Source organism: Leuresthes tenuis, unplaced genomic scaffold, assembly GCF_036924035.1.
Source record: "Leuresthes tenuis unplaced genomic scaffold, fLeuTen1.0.hap1 SCAF_1, whole genome shotgun sequence".
NCBI classification, from domain to species: Eukaryota; Metazoa; Chordata; class Actinopteri; order Atheriniformes; family Atherinopsidae; genus Leuresthes; species Leuresthes tenuis.
The window spans coordinates 41,242,226-41,260,818 of record NW_027325355.1 but is presented as its reverse complement, the minus strand read 5'-3'; the positions used below and the strand labels follow the sequence as shown (position 1 = coordinate 41,260,818).

At 46.5% G+C, this 18,593-nt stretch overlaps 40 pseudogenes; all 40 read left to right on the top strand.

Moving 5' to 3' along the window:
• The first annotated feature begins 181 nt into the window (after positions 1-181).
• Positions 182-300, top strand: LOC140279443 (5S ribosomal RNA; annotated as a pseudogene).
• A 269-nt stretch (positions 301-569) lies between these two features.
• On the top strand, positions 570-688 carry LOC140288070 (5S ribosomal RNA; annotated as a pseudogene).
• Positions 689-1,345: 657 nt separating this feature from the next.
• LOC140299732 (5S ribosomal RNA) lies at positions 1,346-1,464 on the top strand (annotated as a pseudogene).
• Positions 1,465-1,733: 269 nt separating this feature from the next.
• On the top strand, positions 1,734-1,852 carry LOC140274527 (5S ribosomal RNA; annotated as a pseudogene).
• A 609-nt stretch (positions 1,853-2,461) lies between these two features.
• Positions 2,462-2,580, top strand: LOC140294031 (5S ribosomal RNA; annotated as a pseudogene).
• Positions 2,581-2,849: 269 nt separating this feature from the next.
• LOC140292836 (5S ribosomal RNA) lies at positions 2,850-2,968 on the top strand (annotated as a pseudogene).
• Positions 2,969-3,237: 269 nt separating this feature from the next.
• Positions 3,238-3,356, top strand: LOC140290304 (5S ribosomal RNA; annotated as a pseudogene).
• A 269-nt stretch (positions 3,357-3,625) lies between these two features.
• LOC140300117 (5S ribosomal RNA) lies at positions 3,626-3,744 on the top strand (annotated as a pseudogene).
• A 269-nt stretch (positions 3,745-4,013) lies between these two features.
• On the top strand, positions 4,014-4,132 carry LOC140295306 (5S ribosomal RNA; annotated as a pseudogene).
• A 269-nt stretch (positions 4,133-4,401) lies between these two features.
• Positions 4,402-4,520, top strand: LOC140310814 (5S ribosomal RNA; annotated as a pseudogene).
• A 269-nt stretch (positions 4,521-4,789) lies between these two features.
• On the top strand, positions 4,790-4,908 carry LOC140291315 (5S ribosomal RNA; annotated as a pseudogene).
• A 1,039-nt stretch (positions 4,909-5,947) lies between these two features.
• On the top strand, positions 5,948-6,066 carry LOC140300217 (5S ribosomal RNA; annotated as a pseudogene).
• Positions 6,067-6,335: 269 nt separating this feature from the next.
• LOC140274523 (5S ribosomal RNA) lies at positions 6,336-6,454 on the top strand (annotated as a pseudogene).
• Positions 6,455-7,063: 609 nt separating this feature from the next.
• On the top strand, positions 7,064-7,182 carry LOC140294030 (5S ribosomal RNA; annotated as a pseudogene).
• Positions 7,183-7,451: 269 nt separating this feature from the next.
• LOC140292835 (5S ribosomal RNA) lies at positions 7,452-7,570 on the top strand (annotated as a pseudogene).
• A 269-nt stretch (positions 7,571-7,839) lies between these two features.
• Positions 7,840-7,958, top strand: LOC140290303 (5S ribosomal RNA; annotated as a pseudogene).
• Positions 7,959-8,227: 269 nt separating this feature from the next.
• On the top strand, positions 8,228-8,346 carry LOC140276925 (5S ribosomal RNA; annotated as a pseudogene).
• Positions 8,347-8,615: 269 nt separating this feature from the next.
• Positions 8,616-8,734, top strand: LOC140295305 (5S ribosomal RNA; annotated as a pseudogene).
• Positions 8,735-9,003: 269 nt separating this feature from the next.
• Positions 9,004-9,122, top strand: LOC140310803 (5S ribosomal RNA; annotated as a pseudogene).
• A 269-nt stretch (positions 9,123-9,391) lies between these two features.
• Positions 9,392-9,510, top strand: LOC140291314 (5S ribosomal RNA; annotated as a pseudogene).
• Positions 9,511-10,161: 651 nt separating this feature from the next.
• Positions 10,162-10,280, top strand: LOC140309847 (5S ribosomal RNA; annotated as a pseudogene).
• Positions 10,281-10,552: 272 nt separating this feature from the next.
• Positions 10,553-10,671, top strand: LOC140291967 (5S ribosomal RNA; annotated as a pseudogene).
• Positions 10,672-10,940: 269 nt separating this feature from the next.
• On the top strand, positions 10,941-11,059 carry LOC140290672 (5S ribosomal RNA; annotated as a pseudogene).
• A 269-nt stretch (positions 11,060-11,328) lies between these two features.
• On the top strand, positions 11,329-11,447 carry LOC140278549 (5S ribosomal RNA; annotated as a pseudogene).
• Positions 11,448-11,716: 269 nt separating this feature from the next.
• LOC140319769 (5S ribosomal RNA) lies at positions 11,717-11,835 on the top strand (annotated as a pseudogene).
• Positions 11,836-12,104: 269 nt separating this feature from the next.
• On the top strand, positions 12,105-12,223 carry LOC140301048 (5S ribosomal RNA; annotated as a pseudogene).
• A 269-nt stretch (positions 12,224-12,492) lies between these two features.
• LOC140296873 (5S ribosomal RNA) lies at positions 12,493-12,611 on the top strand (annotated as a pseudogene).
• A 272-nt stretch (positions 12,612-12,883) lies between these two features.
• LOC140277858 (5S ribosomal RNA) lies at positions 12,884-13,002 on the top strand (annotated as a pseudogene).
• Positions 13,003-13,271: 269 nt separating this feature from the next.
• On the top strand, positions 13,272-13,390 carry LOC140301047 (5S ribosomal RNA; annotated as a pseudogene).
• Positions 13,391-13,659: 269 nt separating this feature from the next.
• LOC140278544 (5S ribosomal RNA) lies at positions 13,660-13,778 on the top strand (annotated as a pseudogene).
• Positions 13,779-14,047: 269 nt separating this feature from the next.
• Positions 14,048-14,166, top strand: LOC140319766 (5S ribosomal RNA; annotated as a pseudogene).
• Positions 14,167-14,435: 269 nt separating this feature from the next.
• On the top strand, positions 14,436-14,554 carry LOC140301046 (5S ribosomal RNA; annotated as a pseudogene).
• A 269-nt stretch (positions 14,555-14,823) lies between these two features.
• LOC140295880 (5S ribosomal RNA) lies at positions 14,824-14,942 on the top strand (annotated as a pseudogene).
• A 272-nt stretch (positions 14,943-15,214) lies between these two features.
• LOC140277847 (5S ribosomal RNA) lies at positions 15,215-15,333 on the top strand (annotated as a pseudogene).
• Positions 15,334-15,602: 269 nt separating this feature from the next.
• LOC140301044 (5S ribosomal RNA) lies at positions 15,603-15,721 on the top strand (annotated as a pseudogene).
• Positions 15,722-15,990: 269 nt separating this feature from the next.
• Positions 15,991-16,109, top strand: LOC140295879 (5S ribosomal RNA; annotated as a pseudogene).
• Positions 16,110-16,381: 272 nt separating this feature from the next.
• LOC140301071 (5S ribosomal RNA) lies at positions 16,382-16,500 on the top strand (annotated as a pseudogene).
• Positions 16,501-17,148: 648 nt separating this feature from the next.
• LOC140304658 (5S ribosomal RNA) lies at positions 17,149-17,267 on the top strand (annotated as a pseudogene).
• A 269-nt stretch (positions 17,268-17,536) lies between these two features.
• LOC140296379 (5S ribosomal RNA) lies at positions 17,537-17,655 on the top strand (annotated as a pseudogene).
• A 651-nt stretch (positions 17,656-18,306) lies between these two features.
• LOC140278135 (5S ribosomal RNA) lies at positions 18,307-18,425 on the top strand (annotated as a pseudogene).
• The last annotated feature ends 168 nt before the right edge of the window (positions 18,426-18,593 follow it).

Here is an 18,593-nt window from a genome sequence, read left to right as displayed (position 1 = left end):
TGCTGCTTTGTTGGCAGACACGAAGTGATCTGAGAGTCTCAGTTTCAGCTGAAGAGAATGATCACATCAGAGAAGATGATATGCCCGCTACACATCAGCCTTTCTCGGCAATTATCTGGTTGCATAGAGGAATTGTATGATTCCAGTACCTATATAATGCACATTTGTCAGAGACATTGTTGCTTACGGCCACACCACCCTGAACATGCCCGACCTCGTCTGATCTCGGAAGCCAAGCAGGGTTGAGCCTGCTTAGTGCTTGGATGGGAGACTGCTTGGGAATACCAGGTGCTGTAAGCTTCTTCTCTTCTCTCTACCACCTGCATGTCTTTTGTTGCAACGTCTGATCACCCTGTGACACATGAGGAAGTTGGTCATCTTCAGCTGCTGCTGCTTTGTTGGCAGACACAAAGTGATCTGAGAGTCTCAGTTTTAGCTGCAGAGAATAATCACGTCAGGGAAGAAGATGTGCCCACTACAAGTCAGCCTTTCTCTGCAATTATCTGGTTACATAGAAGAAGTGTATGATTCCAGTACCTATATAATGCACATTTGTCACAGCTATTGTTGCTTACGGCCGCACCACCCTGAATATGCCTGACCTCGTCTGATCTTGGAAGCGAAGCAGGGTTGGGCCTGGTTAGTACTTAGATGGGAGACCACTTCGGAATACCAGGTGCTTTAAGCTTTTTCTCTTCTCTCTACCACCTGCATGTCTTTTGTTGCAACGTCTGATCACCCTGTGACACATGAGGAAGTTGGTCATCTTCAGCTGCTGCTGCTTTGTTGGCTGACACGAAGTGATCTGAGAGTCTCAGTTTCAGTTGCAGAGAATGATCACATCAAGGAAGAAGATGTGCCCACAACAAGTTAGCCTTTCTCTGCAATTATCTGGTTACATAGAGGAACCGTATTATTCCAGTACCTATATAATGCACATTTTTCACAGACATTGTTACTTACGGCCACACCACCCTGAATATGCCAGACCTTGACTGATCTCAGAACCCAAGCAGGGTTGTACCTGGTTAGTACTTGGATGGGAGACAGCTTGGGAATACCAGGTGCTGTAAGCTTTTTCTCTTCTCTCTACAACCTGCATGTCTTTTGTTGCAACGTCTGATCACCCTGTGACACATGAGGAAGTTGGTCATCTTCAGCTGCTGCTGCTTTGTTGATAGACACGAGGTGATCTGAGAGTCTCAGTTTCAGCTGAAGAGAATAATCACATCAAGGAGGAAGATGAACCCACTACAAGTCAGCCTTTTTCGGCAATTATCTGGTTACACAGAGGAAGTGTATGATTCCAGTACCTATATAATGCACATTTGTCACCGATATTGTTGCTTACGGCCACACCACCCTGAATAAGCCCGACCTTGTCTGATCTCGGAAGCCAAGCAGGGTTGGGCCTGGTTAGTACTTGAATGGTTGACCGCTTGGGAATACCAGGTGCTGTAAGCTTCTTCTCTTCTCTCGACCACCTGGATGTCTTTTGTTGCAACGTCTGATCACCCTGTGACACATGAGGAAGTTGGTCATCTTCAGCTGCTGCTGCTTTGTTGGCAGACACAAAGTGATCTGAGAGTCTCAGTTTCAGCTGCAGAGAATAATCACGTCAGGGAAGAAGATGTGCCCACTACAAGTCAGCCTTTCTCTGCAATTATCTGGTTACATAGAAGAAGTGTATGATTCCAGTACCTATATAATGCACATTTGTCACAGCTATTGTTGCTTACGGCCGCACCACCCCGAATATGCCTGACCTCGTCTGATCTTGGAAGAAAAGCAGGGTTGGGCCTGGTTAGTACTTGGATGGGAGACCACTTCGGAATACCAGGTGCTGTAAGCTTTTTCTCTTCTCTCTACCACCTGCATGTCTTTTGTTGCAACGTCTGATCACCCTGTGACACATGAGGAAGTTGGTCATCTTCAGCTGCTGCTGCTTTGTTGGCTGACACGAAGTGATCTGAGAGTCTCAGTTTCAGTTGCAGAGAATGATCACATCAGAGAAGATGATATGCCCGCTACACATCAGCCTTTCTCGGCAATTATTTGGTTGCATAGAGGAACCGTATGATTCCAGTACCTATATAATGCACATTTGTCAGAGACATTGTTGCTTACGGCCACACAACCCTGAACATGCCTGACCTCGTCTGACCTCTTGGGAATACCAGGTACTGTAAGCGTTTTCTCTTCTCTCTACCACCTGCATGTCTTTTGTTGCAACGCCTGATCACCCTGTGACACATGAGGAAGTTGGTCATCTTCAGCTGCTGCTGCTTTGTTGGCTGACACGAAGTGATCTGAGAGTCTCAGTTTCAGTTGCAGAGAATGATCACATCAGAGAAGATGATATGCCCGCTACACATCAGCCTTTCTCGGCAATTATCTGGTTGCATAGAGGAACCGTATGATTCCAGTACCTATATAATGCACATTTGTCAGAGACATTGTTGCTTACGGCCACACAACCCTGAACATGCCCGACCTCGTCTGATCTCGGAAGCCAAGCACAGTTGGGCCTGGTTTGTACTTGGATGGAAGACCTCTTGGGAATACGAGGTGCTGTAAGCTTTTTCTCTTCTCTCTACCACCTGCATGTCTTTTGTTGCAACGTCTGATCACCCTGTGACACATGAGGAAGTTGGTCATCTTCAGCTTCTGCTGCTTTGTTGGCAGACACGAAGTGATCTGAGAGTCTCAGTTTCAGCTCGAGAGAATAATCACGTCAGGGAAGAAGATGTGCCCACTACAAGTCAGCCTTTCTCGGCAATTATCTGGTTACATAGAGGAAGTGTATGATTCCAGTACCTATATAATGCACATTTGTCACAGATATTGTTGCTTACGGCCACACCACCCTGAATAAGCCCGACCTCGTCTGATCTTGGAAGTCAAGCAGGTTTGGGCCTGGTTAGTACTTGGATGGGAGACAGCTTGGGAACACCAGGTGCTCTAAGCTTTTTCTCTTCTCTCTACCACCTGCATGTCTTTTGTTGCAACGTCTGACCACCCTTTGACACATGAGGAAGTTGGTCATCTTCAGCTGCTGCTGCTTTGTTGGCAGACACAAAGTGATCTGAGAGTCTCAATTTCAGCTGCAGAGAATAATCACGTCATGGAAGAAGATGTGCCCACTACATATCAGCCTTTCTCGGCAATTATCTGGTTACATAGAGGAAGTGTATGATACCATTGCCTATATAATGCACATTTGTCACGGAGATTGTTACTTACGGCCGCACCACCCTGAATATGCCCGACCTCGTCTGATCTTGGAAGCTAAGGAGGGTTGGGCGTGGTTAGTACTTGGATGGAAGACCTCTTGGGAATACCAGGTGCTGTAAGCTTTTTCTCTTCTCTCTACCACCTGCATGTCTTTTGTTGCAACGTCTGATCACCCTGTGACACATGAGGAAGTTGGTCATCTTCAGCTGCTGCTGCTTTGTTGGCTGACACGAAGTGATCTGAGAGTCTCAGTTTCAGTTGCAGAGAATGATCACATCAGAGAAGATGATATGCCCGCTACACATCAGCCTTTCTCTGCAATTATCTGGGTGCATAGAGGAACCGTATGATTCCAGTACCTATATAATGCACATTTGTCAGAGACATTGTTGCTTACGGCCACACAACCCTGAACATGCCCGACCTCGTCTGATCTCGGAAGCCAAGCAGGGTTGGGCCTGGTTTGTACTTGGATGGAAGACCTCTTGGGAATACCAGGTGCTGTAAGCTTTTTCTCTTCTCTCTACCACCTGCATGTCTTTTGTTGCAATGTCTGATCACCCTGTGACACATGAGGAAGTTGGTCATCTTCAGCTTCTGCTGCTTTGTTGGCAGACACAAAGTGATCTGAGAGTCTCACTTTCAGCTCAAGAGAATAATCACGTCAGGGAAGAAGATGTGCCCACTACTTATCAGCTTTTCTCGGCAATTATCTGGTTACATAGAGGAACTGTATGATTCCAGTACCTATATAATGCACATTTGTCACAGTTATGGTTGCTTACGGCCACACCACCCTGAACATGTCCAACCTCGTCTGATCTCGGAAGCCAAGGAGGGTTGGGCGTGCTTAGTACTTGGATGGAAGACCTCTTGGGAATACCAGGTGCTGTAAGCTTTTTCTCTTCTCTCGACCACCTGCATGTCTTTTGTTGCAATGTCTGATCACCCTGTGACACATGAGGAAGGTGGTCATCTTCAGCTGCTGCTGCTTTGTTGGCAGACACGAAGTGATCTGAGAGTCTCAGTTTCAGTTGCAGAGAATGATCACATCAGAGAAGATGATACACCCGCTACACATCAGCCTTTCTCGGCAATTATCTGGTTGCATAGAGGAACCGTATGATTCCAGTACCTATATAATGCACATTTGTCAGATACATTGTTGCTTACGGCCACACCACCCTGAACATGCCTGACCTCGTCTGATCTTGGAAGCCAAGCAGGGTTGGGCCTGGTTAGTACTTGGATGGGGGACTGCTTGGGAATACCAGGTGCTGTAAGGTTTTTCTCTTTTCTCTACCACCTGCATGTGTTTTGTTGCAACGTCTGATCACCCTGTGACACATGAGGAAGGTGGTCATCTTCAGCTGCTGCTGCTTTGTTGGAAAAAACGAAGTGATCTGAGAGTCTCAGTTTCAGCTGAAGAGAATAATCACGTCAGGGAAGAAGATGTGCCCACTACACATCAGCCTTTCTCAGCAATTATCTGGTTACATAGAGGAACCGTATGATTCCTGTACTTATATAATGCACATTTGTCACAGACATTGTTACTTACGGCCACACCACCCTGAATTTGCCTGACCTCGTCTGATCTCGGAAGCCAAGCAGGGTTTGGTCTGGTTAGTACTTGGGTGGGAGACCGCTTGGGAATACCAGGTGCTATAAGCTTTTTGTCTTCTCTCAACCACTTGCATGTCTTTTGTTGCAACGTCTGATCATCTTGTGACACATGAGGAAGTTGGTCATCTTCAGCAGCTGTTGCTGCTTTGTTGGCAGACACGAAGTGATCTGAGAGTCTCAGTTTCAGCTGGAGAGAATTATCACGTCAGGGAACAAGATGTGCCCACTACATATCAGCCTTTCTCTGCAATTATCTGGTTACATAGAGGAACCATATGATTCCAATTGCCTATATAATGCACATTTGTCACAGAGATTGTTATTTACGGCCACACCAACCTGAACATGTCTGATCTCGGAAGCCAAGGAGGGTTGGGCCTGGTTAGTAATTGAATGGGAGACCTCTTGGGATTACGAGGTGCTGTAAACTTTTTTTCTTCTCTCTACCACCTGCATGTCTTTTGTTGCAACGTCTGATCACCCTGTGACACATGAGGAAGATGGTCATCTTCAGCTGCTGCTGCTTTGTTGGCAGACACGAAGTGATCTGAGAGTCTCAGTTTAAGTTGCAGAGAATGACCACATCAGAGAAGATGATATGCCCGCTACACTTCAGCCTTTCTCGGCAATTATCTGGTTACATAGAGGAACCGTATTATTCCAGTACCTATATAATGCACATTTTTCACAGACATTGTTACTTACGGCCACACCACCCTGAATATGCCAGACCTTGACTGATCTCAGAACCCAAGCAGGGTTGTACCTGGTTAGTACTTGGATGGGAGACAGCTTGGGAATACCAGGTGCTGTAAGCTTTTTCTCTTCTCTCTACAACCTGCATGTCTTTTGTTGCAACGTCTGATCACCCTGTGACACATGAGGAAGTTGGTCATCTTCAGCTGCTGCTGCTTTGTTGATAGACACGAGGTGATCTGAGAGTCTCAGTTTCAGCTGAAGAGAATAATCACATCAAGGAGGAAGATGAACCCACTACAAGTCAGCCTTTTTCGGCAATTATCTGGTTACACAGAGGAAGTGTATGATTCCAGTACCTATATAATGCACATTTGTCACCGATATTGTCGCTTACGGCCACACCACCCTGAATAAGCCCGACCTTGTCTGATCTCGGAAGCCAAGCAGGGTTGGGCCTGGTTAGTACTTGAATGGTAGACCGCTTGGGAATACCAGGTGCTGTAAGCTTCTTCTCTTCTCTCGACCACCTGGATGTCTTTTGTTGCAACGTCTGATCACCCTGTGACACATGAGGAAGTTGGTCATCTTCAGCTGCTGCTGCTTTGTTGGCAGACACAAAGTGATCTGAGAGTCTCAGTTTCAGCTGCAGAGAATAATCACGTCAGGGAAGAAGATGTGCCCACTACAAGTCAGCCTTTCTCTGCAATTATCTGGTTACATAGAAGAAGTGTATGATTCCAGTACCTATATAATGCACATTTGTCACAGCTATTGTTGCTTACGGCCGCACCACCCCGAATATGCCTGACCTCGTCTGATCTTGGAAGAAAAGCAGGGTTGGGCCTGGTTAGTACTTGGATGGGAGACCACTTCGGAATACCAGGTGCTGTAAGCTTTTTCTCTTCTCTCTACCACCTGCATGTCTTTTGTTGCAACGTCTGATCACCCTGTGACACATGAGGAAGTTGGTCATCTTCAGCTGCTGCTGCTTTGTTGGCTGACACGAAGTGATCTGAGAGTCTCAGTTTCAGTTGCAGAGAATGATCACATCAGAGAAGATGATATGCCCGCTACACATCAGCCTTTCTCGGCAATTATTTGGTTGCATAGAGGAACCGTATGATTCCAGTACCTATATAATGCACATTTGTCAGAGACATTGTTGCTTACGGCCACACAACCCTGAACATGCCTGACCTCGTCTGACCTCTTGGGAATACCAGGTACTGTAAGCGTTTTCTCTTCTCTCTACCACCTGCATGTCTTTTGTTGCAACGCCTGATCACCCTGTGACACATGAGGAAGTTGGTCATCTTCAGCTGCTGCTGCTTTGTTGGCTGACACGAAGTGATCTGAGAGTCTCAGTTTCAGTTGCAGAGAATGATCACATCAGAGAAGATGATATGCCCGCTACACATCAGCCTTTCTCGGCAATTATCTGGTTGCATAGAGGAACCGTATGATTCCAGTACCTATATAATGCACATTTGTCAGAGACATTGTTGCTTACGGCCACACAACCCTGAACATGCCCGACCTCGTCTGATCTCGGAAGCCAAGCACAGTTGGGCCTGGTTTGTACTTGGATGGAAGACCTCTTGGGAATACGAGGTGCTGTAAGCTTTTTCTCTTCTCTCTACCACCTGCATGTCTTTTGTTGCAACGTCTGATCACCCTGTGACACATGAGGAAGTTGGTCATCTTCAGCTTCTGCTGCTTTGTTGGCAGACACGAAGTGATCTGAGAGTCTCAGTTTCAGCTCGAGAGAATAATCACGTCAGGGAAGAAGATGTGCCCACTACAAGTCAGCCTTTCTCGGCAATTATCTGGTTACATAGAGGAAGTGTATGATTCCAGTACCTATATAATGCACATTTGTCACAGATATTGTTGCTTACGGCCACACCACCCTGAATAAGCCCGACCTCGTCTGATCTTGGAAGTCAAGCAGGTTTGGGCCTGGTTAGTACTTGGATGGGAGACAGCTTGGGAACACCAGGTGCTCTAAGCTTTTTCTCTTCTCTCTACCACCTGCATGTCTTTTGTTGCAACGTCTGACCACCCTTTGACACATGAGGAAGTTGGTCATCTTCAGCTGCTGCTGCTTTGTTGGCAGACACAAAGTGATCTGAGAGTCTCAATTTCAGCTGCAGAGAATAATCACGTCATGGAAGAAGATGTGCCCACTACATATCAGCCTTTCTCGGCAATTATCTGGTTACATAGAGGAAGTGTATGATACCATTGCCTATATAATGCACATTTGTCACGGAGATTGTTACTTACGGCCGCACCACCCTGAATATGCCCGACCTCGTCTGATCTTGGAAGCTAAGGAGGGTTGGGCGTGGTTAGTACTTGGATGGAAGACCTCTTGGGAATACCAGGTGCTGTAAGCTTTTTCTCTTCTCTCTACCACCTGCATGTCTTTTGTTGCAACGTCTGATCACCCTGTGACACATGAGGAAGTTGGTCATCTTCAGCTGCTGCTGCTTTGTTGGCTGACACGAAGTGATCTGAGAGTCTCAGTTTCAGTTGCAGAGAATGATCACATCAGAGAAGATGATATGCCCGCTACACATCAGCCTTTCTCTGCAATTATCTGGGTGCATAGAGGAACCGTATGATTCCAGTACCTATATAATGCACATTTGTCAGAGACATTGTTGCTTACGGCCACAAAACCCTGAACATGCCCGACCTCGTCTGATCTCGGAAGCCAAGCAGGGTTGGGCCTGGTTTGTACTTGGATGGAAGACCTCTTGGGAATACCAGGTGCTGTAAGCTTTTTCTCTTCTCTCTACCACCTGCATGTCTTTTGTTGCAATGTCTGATCACCCTGTGACACATGAGGAAGTTGGTCATCTTCAGCTTCTGCTGCTTTGTTGGCAGACACAAAGTGATCTGAGAGTCTCACTTTCAGCTCAAGAGAATAATCACGTCAGGGAAGAAGATGTGCCCACTACTTATCAGCTTTTCTCGGCAATTATCTGGTTACATAGAGGAACTGTATGATTCCAGTACCTATATAATGCACATTTGTCACAGTTATGGTTGCTTACGGCCACACCACCCTGAACATGTCCAACCTCGTCTGATCTCGGAAGCCAAGGAGGGTTGGGCGTGCTTAGTACTTGGATGGAAGACCTCTTGGGAATACCAGGTGCTGTAAGCTTTTTCTCTTCTCTCGACCACCTGCATGTCTTTTGTTGCAATGTCTGATCACCCTGTGACACATGAGGAAGGTGGTCATCTTCAGCTGCTGCTGCTTTGTTGGCAGACACGAAGTGATCTGAGAGTCTCAGTTTCAGTTGCAGAGAATGATCACATCAGAGAAGATGATACACCCGCTACACATCAGCCTTTCTCGGCAATTATCTGGTTGCATAGAGGAACCGTATGATTCCAGTACCTATATAATGCACATTTGTCAGATACATTGTTGCTTACGGCCACACCACCCTGAACATGCCTGACCTCGTCTGATCTTGGAAGCCAAGCAGGGTTGGGCCTGGTTAGTACTTGGATGGGGGACTGCTTGGGAATACCAGGTGCTGTAAGGTTTTTCTCTTTTCTCTACCACCTGCATGTGTTTTGTTGCAACGTCTGATCACCCTGTGACACATGAGGAAGGTGGTCATCTTCAGCTGCTGCTGCTTTGTTGGAAAAAACGAAGTGATCTGAGAGTCTCAGTTTCAGCTGAAGAGAATAATCACGTCAGGGAAGAAGATGTGCCCACTACACATCAGCCTTTCTCAGCAATTATCTGGTTACATAGAGGAACCGTATGATTCCTGTACTTATATAATGCACATTTGTCACAGACATTGTTACTTACGGCCACACCACCCTGAATTTGCCTGACCTCGTCTGATCTCGGAAGCCAAGCAGGGTTTGGTCTGGTTAGTACTTGGGTGGGAGACCGCTTGGGAATACCAGGTGCTATAAGCTTTTTGTCTTCTCTCAACCACCTGCATGTCTTTTGTTGCAACGTCTGATCATCTTGTGACACATGAGGAAGTTGGTCATCTTCAGCAGCTGTTGCTGCTTTGTTGGCAGACACGAAGTGATCTGAGAGTCTCAGTTTCAGCTGGAGAGAATTATCACGTCAGGGAACAAGATGTGCCCACTACATATCAGCCTTTCTCTGCAATTATCTGGTTACATAGAGGAACCATATGATTCCAATTGCCTATATAATGCACATTTGTCACAGAGATTGTTATTTACGGCCACACCAACCTGAACATGTCTGATCTCGGAAGCCAAGGAGGGTTGGGCCTGGTTAGTAATTGAATGGGAGACCTCTTGGGATTACGAGGTGCTGTAAACTTTTTTTCTTCTCTCTACCACCTGCATGTCTTTTGTTGCAACGTCTGATCACCCTGTGACACATGAGGAAGATGGTCATCTTCAGCTGCTGCTGCTTTGTTGGCAGACACGAAGTGATCTGAGAGTCTCAGTTTAAGTTGCAGAGAATGACCACATCAGAGAAGATGATATGCCCGCTACACTTCAGCCTTTCTCGGCAATTATCTGGTTGCATAGAGGAACCGTATGATTCCAGTACCTATATAATGCACATTTGTCAGAGACATTGTTGCTTACGGCCACACCACCCTGAACATGCCCGACCTCGTCTGATCTCGGTAACCAAGGACGGTTGGGCCTGGTTAGTACTTAAATGGGAGACCGCTTGGGAATACCAGGTGCTGTAAGCTTTTTGTCTTCTCTCGACCACCTGCATGTCTTTTGTTGCAACGTCTGATCACCCTGTGACACATGAGGAAGTTGGTCATCTTCAGCTGCTGCTGCTTCTTTGTTGGCAGACACGAAGTGATCTGAGAGTCTCAATTTCAGCTGCAGAGAATAATCACATCAGGGAAGAAGATGTGCCCACTACAAGTCAGCCTTTCTCGGCAATTATCTGGTTACATAGAGGAAGTGTATGATTCCAGTACCTATATAATGCACATTTGTCACAGATATTGTTGCTTACGGCCACACCACCCTGAATAAGCCCGACCTCGTCTGATCTTGGAAGTCAAGCAGGTTTGGGCCTGGTTAGTACTTGGATGGGAGACAGCTTGGGAATACCAGGTGCTCTAAGCTTTTTCTCTTCTCTCTACCACCTGCATGTCTTTTGTTGCAACGTCTGATCACCCTTTGACACATGAGGTAGTTGGTCATCTTCAGCTGCTGCTGCTTTGTTGGCAGACACAAAGTGATCTGAGAGTCTCATTTTCAGCTGGAGAGAATTATCACGTCAGGGAAGAAGATGTGCCCACTACATATCAGCCTTTCTCTGCAATTATCTGGTTACATAGAGGAAGTGTATGACTCCATTGCCTATATAATGCACATTTGTCACGGAGATTGTTACTTACGGCCGCACCACCCTTAATATGCCCGACCTCGTCTGATCTTGGAAGCCAAGGAGGGTTGGGCGTGGTTAGTACTTGGATGGAAGACCTCTTGGGAATACCAGGTGCTGTAAGCTTTTTCTCTTCTCTCTACCACCTGCATGTCTTTTGTTGCAACGTCTGATCACCCTGTGACACATGAGGAAGTTGGTCATCTTCAGCTGCTGCTGCTTTGTTGGCTGACACGAAGTGATCTGAGAGTCTCAGTTTCAGTTGCAGAGAATGATCACATCAGAGAAGATGATATGCCCGCTACACATCAGCCTTTCTCTGCAATTATCTGGGTGCATAGAGGAACCGTATGATTCCAGTACCTATATAATGCACATTTGTCAGAGACATTGTTGCTTACGGCCACACAACCCTGAACATGCCCGACCTCGTCTGATCTCGGAAGCCAAGCAGGGTTGGGCCTGGTTTGTACTTGGATGGAAGACCTCTTGGGAATACCAGTTGCTGTAAGCTTTTTCTCTTCTCTCTACCACCTGCATGTCTTTTGTTGCAATGTCTGATCACCCTGTGACACATGAGGAAGTTGGTCATCTTCAGCTTCTGCTGCTTTGTTGGCAGACACAAAGTGATCTGAGAGTCTCACTTTCAGCTCAAGAGAATAATCACGTCAGGGAAGAAGATGTGCCCACTACTTATCAGCTTTTCTCGGCAATTATCTGGTTACATAGAGGAACTGTATGATTCCAGTACCTATATAATGCACATTTGTCACAGTTATGGTTGCTTACGGCCACACCACCCTGAACATACCCGACCTCGTCTGATCTCGGAAGCCAAGGAGGGTTGGGCGTGCTTAGTACTTGGATGGAAGACCTCTTGGGAATACCAGGTGCTGTAAGCTTTTTCTCTTCTCTCGACCACCTGCATGTCTTTTGTTGCAATGTCTGATCACCCTGTGACACATGAGGAAGGTGGTCATCTTCAGCTGCTGCTGCTTTGTTGGCAGACACGAAGTGATCTGAGAGTCTCAGTTTCAGTTGCAGAGAATGATCACATCAGAGAAGATGATACACCCGCTACACATCAGCCTTTCTCGGCAATTATCTGGTTGCATAGAGGAACCATATGATTCCAGTGCCTATATAATGCACATTTGTCAGATACATTGTTGCTTACGGCCACACCACCCTGAACATGCCCGACCTCGTCTGATCTCAGAAGCCAAGCAGGGTTGGTCCTGGTTAGTACTTGGATGGGAGACTGCTTGGGAATACCAGGTGCTGTAAGCTGCTTGTCTTCTCTCTACCACCTGCATGTCTTTTGTTGCAACGTCTGATCACCCTGTGACACATGAGGAAGGTGGTCATCTTCAGCTGCTGCTGCTTTGTTGGCAGACACGAAGTGATGTGAGAGTCTCAGTTTCAGTTGCAGAGAATGATCACATCAGAGAAGATGATATGCCCACTACACATCAGCCTTTCTCTGCAATTATCTGGTTGCATAGAGGAACCGTATGATTCCAGTACCTATATAATGCACATTTGTCAGAGACATTGTTGCTTACGGCCACACCACCCTGAACATGCCCGACCTTGTCTGATCTCGGAATTATAGCACAGTTGGTCCTGGTTAGTACTTGGATGGGAGTCCGCTTGGGAATACCAGTTGCTGTAAGCTTCTTCTCTTCTCTCTACCACCTGCATGTCTTTTGTTGCAACGTCTGATCATCCTGTGACACATGAGGAAGTTGGTCATCTTCAGCAGCTGCTGCTGCTTTGTTGGCAGACACGAAGTGATCTGAGAGTCTCAGTTTCAGCTGCAGAGAATAATCACATCAGGGAAGAAGATGTGCCCACTACAAGTTAGCCTTTCTCGGCAATTATCTGGTTACATAGAGGAAGTGTATGGTTCCAGTACTTATATAATGCACATTTGTCACAGATATTGTTGCTTACGGCCACACCACCCTGAATAAACCAGACCTCGTCTGATCTTGGAAGCAAAGCAGGGTTGGGCCTGTTTAGTACTTGGATGGGAGACCACTTGGGAATACCAGGTGCTCTAAGCTTTTTGTCTTCTCTCTACCACCTGAATGTCTTTTGTTGCAACGTCTGATCACCCTGTGACACATGAGGAAGGTGGTCATCTTCAGCTGCTGCTGCTTTGTTGGCAGACACGAAGTGATCTGAGAGTCTCATTTTCAGTTGGAGAGAATTATCACGTCAGGGAAGAAGATGTACCCAATACATATCAGCCTTTCTCGGCAATTATCTGGTTACATAGAGGAACCATATGATTCCAGTGCCTATATAATGCACATTTGTCAGATATGTTGTTGCTTACGGCCACACCACCCTGAACATGCCCGACCTCGTCTGATCTCAGAAGCCAAGCAGGGTTGGTCCTGGTTAGTACTTGGATGGGAGACTGCTTGGGAATACCAGGTGCTGTAAGCTTCTTCTCTTCTCTCTACCACCTGCATGTCTTTTGTTGCAACGTCTGATCACCCTGTGACACATGAGGAAGGTGGTCATCTTCAGCTGCTGCTGCTTTGTTGGCAGACACGAAGTGATCTGAGAGTCTCAGTTTCAGTTGCAGAGAATGATCACATCAGAGAAGATGATATGCCCGCTACACATCAGCCTTTCTCTGCAATTATCTGGGTGCATAGAGGAACCGTATGATTCCAGTACCTATATAATGCACATTTGTCAGAGACATTGTTGCTTACGGCCACACAACCCTGAACATGCCCGACCTCGTCTGATCTCGGAAGCCAAGCAGGGTTGGGCCTGGTTTGTACTTGGATGGAAGACCTCTTGGGAATACCAGTTGCTGTAAGCTTTTTCTCTTCTCTCTACCACCTGCATGTCTTTTGTTGCAATGTCTGATCACCCTGTGACACATGAGGAAGTTGGTCATCTTCAGCTTCTGCTGCTTTGTTGGCAGACACAAAGTGATCTGAGAGTCTCACTTTCAGCTCAAGAGAATAATCACGTCAGGGAAGAAGATGTGCCCACTACTTATCAGCTTTTCTCGGCAATTATCTGGTTACATAGAGGAACTGTATGATTCCAGTACCTATATAATGCACATTTGTCACAGTTATGGTTGCTTACGGCCACACCACCCTGAACATACCCGACCTCGTCTGATCTCGGAAGCCAAGGAGGGTTGGGCGTGCTTAGTACTTGGATGGAAGACCTCTTGGGAATACCAGGTGCTGTAAGCTTTTTCTCTTCTCTCGACCACCTGCATGTCTTTTGTTGCAATGTCTGATCACCCTGTGACACATGAGGAAGGTGGTCATCTTCAGCTGCTGCTGCTTTTTTGGCAGACACGAAGTGATCTGAGAGTCTCAGTTTCAGTTGCAGAGAATGATCACATCAGAGAAGATGATACACCCGCTACACATCAGCCTTTCTCGGCAATTATCTGGTTGCATAGAGGAACCATATGATTCCAGTGCCTATATAATGCACATTTGTCAGATACATTGTTGCTTACGGCCACACCACCCTGAACATGCCCGACCTCGTCTGATCTCAGAAGCCAAGCAGGGTTGGTCCTGGTTAGTACTTGGATGGGAGACTGCTTGGGAATACCAGGTGCTGTAAGCTGCTTGTCTTCTCTCTACCACCTGCATGTCTTTTGTTGCAACGTCTGATCACCCTGTGACACATGAGGAAGGTGGTCATCTTCAGCTGCTGCTGCTTTGTTGGCAGACACGAAGTGATCTGAGAGTCTCAGTTTCAGTTGCAGAGAATGATCACATCAGAGAAGATGATATGCCCACTACACATCAGCCTTTCTCGGCAATTATCTGGTTGCATAGAGGAACCGTATGATTCCAGTACCTATATAATGCACATTTGTCAGAGACATTGTTGCTTACGGCCACACCACCCTGAACATGCCCGACCTTGTCTGATCTCGGAATTATAGCACGGTTGGTCCTGGTTAGTACTTGGATGGGAGTCCGCTTGGGAATACCAGTTGCTGTAAGCTTCTTCTCTTCTCTCTACCACCTGCATGTCTTTTGTTGCAACGTCTGATCATCCTGTGACACATGAGGAAGTTGGTCATCTTCAGCAGCTGCTGCTGCTTTGTTGGCAGACACGAAGTGATCTGAGAGTCTCAGTTTCAGCTGCAGAGAATAATCACATCAGGGAAGAAGATGTGCCCACTACAAGTTAGCCTTTCTCGGCAATTATCTGGTTACATAGAGGAAGTGTATGGTTCCAGTACTTATATAATGCACATTTGTCACAGATATTGTTGCTTACGGCCACACCACCCTGAATAAACCAGACCTCGTCTGATCTTGGAAGCAAAGCAGGGTTGGGCCTGTTTAGTACTTGGATGGGAGACCACTTGGGAATACCAGGTGCTCTAAGCTTTTTCTCTTCTCTCTACCACCTGAATGTCTTTTGTTGCAACGTCTGATCACCCTGTGACACATGAGGAAGGTGGTCATCTTCAGCTGCTGCTGCTTTGTTGGCAGACACGAAGTGATCTGAGAGTCTCATTTTCAGTTGGAGAGAATTATCACGTCAGGGAAGAAGATGTACCCAATACATATCAGCCTTTCTCGGCAATTATCTGGTTACATAGAGGAACCATATGATTCCAGTGCCTATATAATGCATATTTGTCAGATATGTTGTTGCTTACGGCCACACCACCCTGAACATGCCCGACCTCGTCTGATCTCAGAAGCCAAGCAGGGTTGGTCCTGGTTAGTACTTGGATGGGAGACTGCTTGGGAATACCAGGTGCTGTAAGCTTCTTCTCTTCTCTCTACCACCTGCATGTCTTTTGTTGCAACGTCTGATCACCCTGTGACACATGAGGAAGGTGGTCATCTTCAGCTGCTGCTGCTTTGTTGGCAGACACGAAGTGATCTGAGAGTCTCAGTTTCAGTTGCAGAGAATGATCACATCAGAGAAGATGATATGCCCGCTACACATCAGCCTTTCTCGGCAATTATCTGGTTGCATAGAGGAACCGTATGATTCCAGTACCTATATAATGCACATTTGTCAGAGACATTGTTGCTTACGGCCACACCACCCTGAACATGCCCGACCTTGTCTGATCTCGGAATTATAGCACGGTTGGTCCTGGTTAGTACTTGGATGGGAGTCCGCTTGGGAATACCAGTTGCTGTAAGCTTCTTCTCTTCTCTCTACCACCTGCATGTCTTTTGTTGCAACGTCTGATCATCCTGTGACACATGAGGAAGTTGGTCATCTTCAGCAGCTGCTGCTGCTTTGTTGGCAGACACGAAGTGATCTGAGAGTCTCAGTTTCAGCTGCAGAGAATAATCACATCAGGGAAGAAGATGTGCCCACTACAAGTTAGCCTTTCTCGGCAATTATCTGGTTGCATAGAGGAAGTGTATGATTCCAGTACTTATATACTGCACATTTTTCACAGATATTGTTACTTACGGCCACACCACCCTGAATAAACCTGACCTTGTCTGATCTCGGAAGCCAAGCAGGGTTGGACCTGGTTAGTACTTGGATGGGAGACCACTTGGGAATACCAGGTGCTGTAAGCTTTTTCTCTTCTCTCAACCACCTGCATGTCTTTTGTTGCAACGTTTGATCACCCTGTGACACATGAGGAAGTTAGTAATCTTCAGCTGCTGCTGCATTGTTGGCAGACACGAAGTGATCTGAGAGTCTCATTTTCAGCTGGAGAGAATTATCACGTCAGGGAACAAGATGTGCCCACTACATATCAGCCTTTCTCTGCAATTATCTGGTTACATAGAGGAACCATATGATTCCAATTGCCTATATAATGCACATTTGTCACAGAGATTGTTATTTACGGCCACACCAACCTGAACATGTCTGATCTCGGAAGCCAAGGAGGGTTGGGCCTGGTTAGTAATTGAATGGGAGACCTCTTGGGATTACGAGGTGCTGTAAGCTTTTTTTCTTCTCTCTACCACCTGCATGTCTTTTGTTGCAACGTCTGATCACCCTGTGACACATGAGGAAGGTGGTCATCTTCAGCTGCTGCTGCTTTGTTGGCAGACACGAAGTGATCTGAGAGTCTCAGTTTAAGTTGCAGAGAATGACCACATCAGAGAAGATGATATGCCCGCTACACATCAGCCTTTCTCGGCAATTATCTGGTTGCATAGAGGAACCGTATGATTCCAGTACCTATATAATGCACATTTGTCAAAGACATTGTTGCTTACGGCCTCACCACCCTGAACATGCCTGACCTCGTCTGATCTTGGAAGCCAAGCAGGGTTGGGCCTGGTTAGTACTTGGATGGGGGACTGCTTGGGAATACCAGGTGCTGTAAGCTTTTTCTCTTTTCTCTACCACCTGCATGTGTTTTGTTGCAACGTCTGATCACCCTGTGACACATGAGGAAGGTGGTCATCTTCAGCTGCTGCTGCTTTGTTGGAAAAAACGAAGTGATCTGAGAGTCTCAGTTTCAGCTGAAGAGAATAATCACGTCAGGGAAGAAGATGTGCCCACTACACATCAGCCTTTCTCAGCAATTATCTGGTTACATAGAGGAACCGTATGATTCCTGTACTTATATAATGCACATTTGTCACAGACATTGTTACTTACGGCCACACCACCCTGAATTTGCCTGACCTTGTCTGATCTCGGAAGCCAAGCAGGGTTTGGTCTGGTTAGTACTTGGGTGGGAGACTGCTTGGGAATACCAGGTGCTATAAGCTTTTTGTCTTCTCTCAACCACCTGCATGTCTTTTGTTGCAACGTCTGATCATCCTGTGACACATGAGGAAGTTGGTCATCTTCAGCAGCTGTTGCTGCTTTGTTGGCAGACACGAAGTGATCTGAGAGTCTCAGTTTCAGCTGGAGAGAATTATCACGTCAGGGAACAAGATGTGCCCACTACATATCAGCCTTTCTCTGCAATTATCTGGTTACATAGAGGAACCATATGATTCCAATTGCCTATATAATGCACATTTGTCACAGAGATTGTTATTTACGGCCACACCAACCTGAACATGTCTGATCTCGGAAGCCAAGGAGGGTTGGGCCTGGTTAGTAATTGAATGGGAGACCTCTTGGGATTACGAGGTGCTGTAAACTTTTTTTCTTCTCTCTACCACCTGCATGTCTTTTGTTGCAACGTCTGATCACCCTGTGACACATGAGGAAGATGGTCATCTTCAGCTGCTGCTGCTTTGTTGGCAGACACGAAGTGATCTGAGAGTCTCAGTTTAAGTTGCAGAGAATGACCACATCAGAGAAGATGATATGCCCGCTACACTTCAGCCTTTCTCGGCAATTATCTGGTTGCATAGAGGAACCGTATGATTCCAGTACCTATATAATGCACATTTGTCAGAGACATTGTTGCTTACGGCCACACCACCCTGAACATGCCCGACCTCGTCTGATCTCGGTAACCAAGGACGGTTGGGCCTGGTTAGTACTTAAATGGGAGACCGCTTGGGAATACCAGGAGCTGTAAGCTTTTTGTCTTCTCTCGACCACCTGCATGTCTTTTGTTGCAACGTCTGATCACCCTGTGACACATGAGGAAGTTGGTCATCTTCAGCTGCTGCTGCTTCTTTGTTGGCAGACACGAAGTGATCTGAGAGTCTCAATTTCAGCTGCAGAGAATAATCACATCAGGGAAGAA